The sequence below is a fragment of the Hippocampus zosterae genome, chromosome 20 (assembly GCF_025434085.1).
Source record: "Hippocampus zosterae strain Florida chromosome 20, ASM2543408v3, whole genome shotgun sequence".
In the NCBI taxonomy this organism is placed as follows: domain Eukaryota; kingdom Metazoa; phylum Chordata; class Actinopteri; order Syngnathiformes; family Syngnathidae; genus Hippocampus; species Hippocampus zosterae.
Genome location: NC_067470.1, coordinates 3,293,912 through 3,301,557, shown reverse-complemented (window position 1 = coordinate 3,301,557; position 7,646 = coordinate 3,293,912).

Genomic DNA, 7,646 nt, shown 5'->3' with positions numbered 1-7,646 from the left:
CAGGGCGCCGCCACCATGTGGGCTTCATTTGAATGAGAATTTTATGTATTTTTTTGCAATATCGACGTCCTTCAAATACAGCCTGGACCGGCGACGGTGGCATTTTCCATAAAGCGTTGGCGTGTTTTGTCAGGATGAAGACGTTGGTTCCTCTTTGTCACTTCCTTCCCAGCCAAAACGTGAAAAAAGGCTGGCGGTGTCGTCTGCACGTCTACCGCAAACGCGGTGGCTCCTCTCTCTCCTGGGGGTCGAGACGAGCTGGCTTTTCTCGGAAACTCAACTGTCACCCCCCCCCCCCCCCCGCCCCCCAAACCACCTTCCTACGCACACACAGATGCAGACCCCCCCCCCCCCCCCCCCCGCTCCCACCCCCGCATCCCACTTCCTTCTGCCCGTTGCTTTAATCGGGGGAGTCTTAGTTAATCAGTCATGTCAACATTTAACGGCTCTCAGGGTGGGAGTGGGTGAGGCGGGCGGTTCCAACGGGGGTCGGTCTGTTTTTCTGAGGGCCTCTGCAGGAAGTCCGAGTCAGTGAAAGTGTTGCCACACTTGACCGACACTTCCTCTAAACTCATCCACCCAATGCTGCCCCCCGCCCCCCCCCCCCCCAAAAAAACCCCCTGAATGTTCCCTTTGTTTCTGGAGCTTTCAACAGACATTTTGTTTGCTTTTATTCATGATGCATTTGATACGGGTCAAATGCATAAAATACAGTACAAAATATACAAATATGAAATAAAGTTAATGAAAGAATTGGAAAGATAAAAATGAAAGCGCTCGCCCTGGGGATTCTCTCAATCTGCCCGGGGACTTAAATACTCATAGTAGTGAGACCTGGATTAGGAAGAACCCGAGTGGTGTTCTGTTGCTGGACATTGGCGACGATCATGGATTGTCCATAATGAACCGTATGTGCACTTGGCACCGGGACACCCTCGGCCGTAGTTCGATGATCGACTTTGTGCCCTGGAACGTTTGGCGCAATCCTGTCAGAAAGATTTTCAACTCTTACATTCGGCAGAACTTTGTGCCGTCCTTGAGGAAGGGCGCACGGCAGCGCCGAACCAACAAGCGCTCCACCCAAGTGCCCCCCTCATCTCCCCCCAATCTCCCTCCTCTGGCTGGCCGGCTGTGCCGCAGGCCTGCAGGTGGAGCGGCAGCATCAACTTTTGACTGCTGAATGCTGACTGGGACATTTTCATGAGCAAGCGAGTGGAGGAGAAGAAGAAAGTGCCGCCTCGGCTCCTTGGGGGAAGCCTGTCGAGAGGTGATGGGGGCGGTGGGGGGGTGGGGGGGGTGAAGGACACGCCACTGTCACACATCACCTTTCTTGCTAGCCTGTCAATTAGCAGAAAGTTACCGTGTCCAAATATTTTTATTAAAAATACAGTAAACACAAAAAAACTCATCTATATATTAAATAATTAAACAATGAACAATTGCAAAATATTTCTAAAAATATAGAACTATGTTAAAAATATTAACTACAAAATTGTGAATGAAAAATATTAAAATCTAACATAAATCAATATAAAATAGCAAAAATGAAAAATACCCCAAAATACGTCACATTTGTTTCAAATGCATACGAAAAGAACAATAATAATAATAAAAATAAAAACTTGACGTAGAATATCAATTTTGTCCCTGGTGGTTGATCATGGTCCTGATTTTGCAGCCTTTTAGTCTTTTGCACCCACCCGGCGACACCTTCCCACCGCCGCATCTGCCCCCCCCCCCCCCCCCCGCCCCCCACACTCTGGCTCATCATCAGCACCAGCGAGCCCTCCCAGAAATAAATAATGCAACGGGCCTCCTCCGCCACGCCACCGCAATGTTTTATTCAAGGCGAAGACCTCGCGGTGGCGCGGCGCGTGCTGATGTGCCAGGACGCCGCCCACCCGTCGCGCCCGTCCACCCTCCCATACATCAAGTCGCCCTACCCTTGACCCCCGAGCAGTTAACCCCTGCCCGCCCGCCACCACACCAGTAAATATTTGCATTTAATCCCAGAAGTGCTGTCACAACATCCTTCATGTGTGTGGCCAGGCTGGCCGGCTTTGTTGTCCTGCTCATGATGACGTATTTGATGTAAAAAAAAAAACAAGTCGTCATTCACGTTGCATGCAAGTACTTGAACTGGATGAATCCATGTGAAGTGGTCTTGAGGTGCAAAAGGCAGAATCTTGCTCTTGCATTTTGTCGTCGGTTCATCCAGCAATTGTACGCGACGCCGCGAGATCTCGCGTGTTGACATCGCGTCACGGATGACGTGAGCGTCGGGCGGCTCCACCTGTTCTGCTGCCCTTGTTTTGCCAGCAACGCACTTGTGCCACTCCAACACCCTGTGTCGAGGGTTTCACGTCGAGCTGCTGGTAAGGAACGGCCGCTTTGTGGAAAAAATGTTCCTCGTGCGCTTTACTGAAGCGGCGCGGCAAAGTGGCCGGGGAAGGCTTGAAGAGTGGAGAGAGTTCATGTTGGCCATTCCCGCCTCAGGGGTGAAATCGTGTTGTTTGCGTGGCCCTCAACGGTCGATTCGCTGGCGGCCTAATCTAAGCAGATAGCGCCTAATGCTCGTTGCTGTGGCGGCCGTCGCGCCCGCCCGCCTAAGCGCACTGCGCGCTCGTGATAATGCGCCGGCACTCGACACGCTAATAGCACTTAAGCTCACTTTTGTTGTCTTGAATGGCACTCAAAGAGATGCCGGAAGCGCTTCTCCACCGTTGAACCCGTTGAAATGCCCTCAAGAATCTGCTTTGGCCTTTGGCATCAAGACAAATTGTCGGGCTGAAACCACCCCGTATTGTCATCATCGATTGATCGATCCATTAGTCAATGAATTAGATGAACGGCAACGCGTTAGTAGGGCAATACTGAAATGGACTGTGCAGAAAATGCATAAACAGTAGATCATGATTCAGTTACTGGCTTGTTCCGTAGGAGCTGTAAAAAAATAAATGAAGCGGTACCATGTTTCCTTAAGATGGAACCCAATGGGAGCAGATACAGCGAGAACAGCAGAGGCCCCAGAATTGAGCCCTGTGGAACACCACATGACAGGGAATCACATAGTTTAAATCATTTAAAGTTTAAATCACACAGTTTAGATTTTCTCCTTTTGAGAAAACACACACATATATTCATTCATTCATCTTCCGAGCCGCTTGATCCTCACTAGGGTCGCGGGGGTGCTGGAGCCTATCCCAGCTGTCTTCGGGCAGTAGGCGGGGGACACCCTGAATCGGTTGCCAGCCAATCGCAGGGCACACAGAAACGAACAACCATTCGTACTCACACTCACACCTAGGGACAATTTAGAGTGTTCAATCAGCCTGCCACGCACGTTTTTGGAATGTGGGAGGAAACTGGAGCACCCGGAGAAAACCCACGCAGGCCCGGGGAGAACATGCAAACTTCACACAGGGAGGCCGGAGCTGGAATCGAACCCGGTACCTCTGCACTGTGAAGCCGACGTGCTAACCACTGGACTTACCGGGCCGCCGTACACACATATACAGTACATATATATATTCATACACACATACACGGTATGTACACACACATCAGCAGACCATTCAGATGTTGTCTTGACCCGTTTCTCACTCAGGGTGTGAAAACATCCCAAGCGGCTGATTTATTGGCAGCGTGCATGTCAGCTTTCCTTTTTCGGTCTTCCTCTGAGGCCTCGAAGGTCACCAAAAGCATTCGTTTGATCTCGGTTTGGCGCTGGGCTCTAACCAGAAAGCAGGCCACGCGCTTTGGCTTCATTCACTTTTTTTTGGGTGGGGAGGGGGCGGGGGTTCCGCAAATGAGGGCTGCTATTTGGGCCACTGGAAATGCACTTTTGCTGCCCACCAAATGAAGTGGAGCTCGTTGCAAACAGAAGCGCATTTAGCACCTGTAGTGCACTCACTCACATCTATGACAAATGACCTCCATTTCGGCAGCGATTGAGTGCTAATGCTGCAACTTGGGAGTTTTTGTCGCGTCCGTATTGATAGAATAGAATAGATAGCCCAAAGAAATGTGGATACTTGGCTGTAAAACAAAGCATTGACCCGAAAATATTCAGACGACAATTCAGGCCTTGCAGATCATGGAATTGATATCAAGACAAAATATCGATAGTCCGATACCAATGATGCCGATACTTTGTCGTGCTGCAGAGTTATTTCATTTCAAACAAACCTGAATCTTATTCTTGAATCTCATAATGTTCCTCAAATCGTGGTGTTGAACGAGCACCAAAGCATGGACCATCAGTTGCTCCACTTTCCAGAAAGTCGGCATCAGGACACCTGGTTTGTCCCAGGGACTGCCATATTCTTATTGGCTCATTAAAAAAATTAAATAACATATAAAAACTGCAGGTGGCCCGGTAGTCCAGTGGTTAGCACGTCGGCTTCACAGTGCAGAGGTACCGGGTTCGATTCCAGCTCCGGCCTCCCTGTGTGGAGTTTGCATGTTCTCCCCGGGCCTGCGTGGGTTTTCTCCGGGTGCTCCGGTTTCCTCCCACATTCCAAAAACATGCGTGGCAGGCTGATTGAACACTCTAAATTGTCCCTAGGTGTGAGTGTGAGTGCGAATGGTTGTTCGTTTCTGTGTGCCCTGCGATTGGCTGGCAACCGATTCAGGGTGTCCCCCGCCTACTGCCCGAAGACAGCTGGGTTAGGCTCCAGCACCCCCCGCGACCCTAGTGAGGATCAAGCGGCTCGGAAGATGAATGAATGAGTGAATAAAAACTGCATTTATGTTTCTTGTCCGATATTTACAGTCCATTTGGTTGATGATGTCCAATATTCAGATGGGGAAGCTATGGGAATTTGAGAAGGTGGCCCCCAGGAAAAGCTAAGACCTGGTTGTTCCCCTTGTGCTGGGGGTTGCGTAGCCAGGGTCACACGTGCTGGTGAGATGTTACAGCGCCTTCCAGGAAGGGCACCGGGGGCCCCATCTGCCCTTTGACAGCGAGCCACGCTCGTCATTGGACACCAGCCCCTCTGGGAGGGATCGTGGCAAGCAGGCCCCCCCCGTGTATGTTTAGGTAGACGCAAGCACATGTATATGCCTTCATATGAGGACTCCGATGTGCACATGAAAGCTATTTATGGGCACCAATATCACATTGGCCCCACTCGGATTTCGCCCCTGAACGCTCACTGGGTTAAAGCCTTACTGCTGCTTCACAGGACGTCCTATCCCCCAGCGACGATCTTATTTGAAGATTGTCCGAAATTCGAAATGAGGGCAAAGAGTCACGTGAAGCTCCGTGGAATCATTAGACAGCCACGGGGGTTAGTAGGATTCTGATTTGCCTCTCTGGTCATGAATCTGAGCTTTTTCTTTTGACCTCGTGTGGAAGCTTCCACACGAGGTCAGCGGGTCCAGGCACGGCCGGACTTGGTCACTACGTCCTGTCCGCTCGTTTGCCTGACATCACCACGGGGCGCCCTCCCTTAAAATGTTACACACAATGGACCCCCGAGCAGCGTCGGTTATCTGCACATCGGCGCGGACGCAGCACTTTTGAAAATCCCAAACGAGATTAGCGCCGCGCCGCAATCGGCTGTCCACGGGCCCGAGATCACTGAGGATCACACCGGCCCCGCCGGGTAAACACAAAGCGCGGCGGGGACCGCGGGGGAACATATGCGCATGGTGGCAGCGAACTCAAGGCGCGTAAAGTAGGAAACTAATTTTCCTCTAGACAGACAATACAACAGGATATATTCTTTATCCTTTGCGTAGAACACCTAATATTAGTCCCATACCGATGACCAAAGAGTTGCCGCAATGTCTCAATGAATGAACAATACATCCGTCTGACTTATAGTGACCCCTGGTGGCCAAGGCGGCCACATCAGAAGGAGCGGCACAATGGCCATTCAATTGATGCCGTGTGACAAAATGAGTTTCGCGTCAAATGTATCGAAAGGAAAAGTTCAATACAGTACAACTAAACTGCATTTAGATTTGTTCATGTACCACTAGAGGGAGCCTACGTCACACACTGGAACTAATCGTTTTAATTCGGGGTATGTTTTCACCCAGACTTTTTCCTTCATTCTTGCGTTGAACTGCAGCAGCCTTTCCTGTGTTTTCATATCTGTGGGGTGGATTCTGTCGCGTTTTCTTGCGGAAACGGTCCGTGGATGCGAAGGAGCATGAACCCCGCCGCAAATAAACATGTCGGACGTTAACGTCTTGTGGGTGTTTGTGTTGGCCCGACAGGACCTGGTGGGGCGCGGCCCCTGCGACAACTTTAACGGGATGCCTTCGCCCTCTTGGCTTTCGAAGAAAAAGTCCTTCGCTTGCCCTTTATCTCTGCCGACAGATGATCGACTGTTGCCGCCGTTGTTGTGGTCCACATGTCGGCCAACCGTTTTCTTGCCCACGAAGACAACAAGCCCACAGCGTCGAATCAACCGCGCGGCTCAGAGAACACGAGTTGATTTAGGGGAGGGTGAAAAATTTTTTTTTTTTTAAACGGGACGTGAACATGCACATGTTGAGGTCGGAACAAGATATTTGCCGCTTCCTCCAAAAGTCTTTGGGGAGAGGGCGTGAAGGTATTTTGCTACTTGCGTTGCTGACTATCGTTGCCGCAGGTGACGTTCTCCCGTCTGTGTGTATATATATATAGTACGCACGCTACAGGCAGTACTGTTTGGATGTTATTACTCACGCGTGTCGCTAAGTGCCTTTCGAGAGACTATTTTTTACTGGACTTTGTTGCTTTTCGCTACATGCGATGGTGCTGATTATTGTTGCAGATTTTAAATTCAATCGTCACCCCTGAATGTCCACTATTCCAGTGGACGCACCTCAAAAAAAAAGACTGAGCTCACTAGGCACCGCCGTCATGCCCAGCATTCAAATCCAGTAACTAGTCGGTATTCATAAAAAATTAAATTAAATTAAAAAAAAAAAAAACAGCCAGAGGTTTTATTCGCAAAAAACACACTACAGTGTTATGTCTTGTAAGCCACCGAGACACAAAGCACAGTTTGAAAAACAAAACAAAACCAAAAAAAGGTGCTTTTACTGTACATTAAAGTTAAACAAAAAATAAAATGGAAAAAATATTTTAAAAATTACCTCAATAATTGTTTACTGACAGTTCTTAAAAGATTTAATGCAGTCTATAGTTAATTAATTGTTCATATTTTAGTTATTTATAATCTATATCTATATATAGATCTTAATCTATATATAGATTTGCTCATAAAATGTTTTTAATCTTCTCAAACGGATGCATTTATGAATCGCGTGTAATTCGTTTTGTATCCCGCAAAAGTGATGCACTTTTGAGAACCCACTCTGCGATTCTGTTCTATCCAAACACAATTGGCAAATCAAACGGGTCATTGCCGCGTCACGGCGTCCCAGCGGGGTTCAGAGGTGAAGAGAAGAGCCGTATCGTCCCCGGCAAATCAGAGTCGACTAATTGTCCCCGTCAGTCCACTTTAATTACCGAGCCACCGTGAGCGACGGTCTCGCTGATTACGGATGGAAAAATCAAATTAGCAATGCTGTGGTGCACACGACACAAAAGAAACTTGCCGAAGGCCACAAACGCAAGACCTGAGCCAACTTCAGTGTGTTTGCGCGTGTATGGAGGTATATGCTTCGCGGGCCTCCCGTTGTAG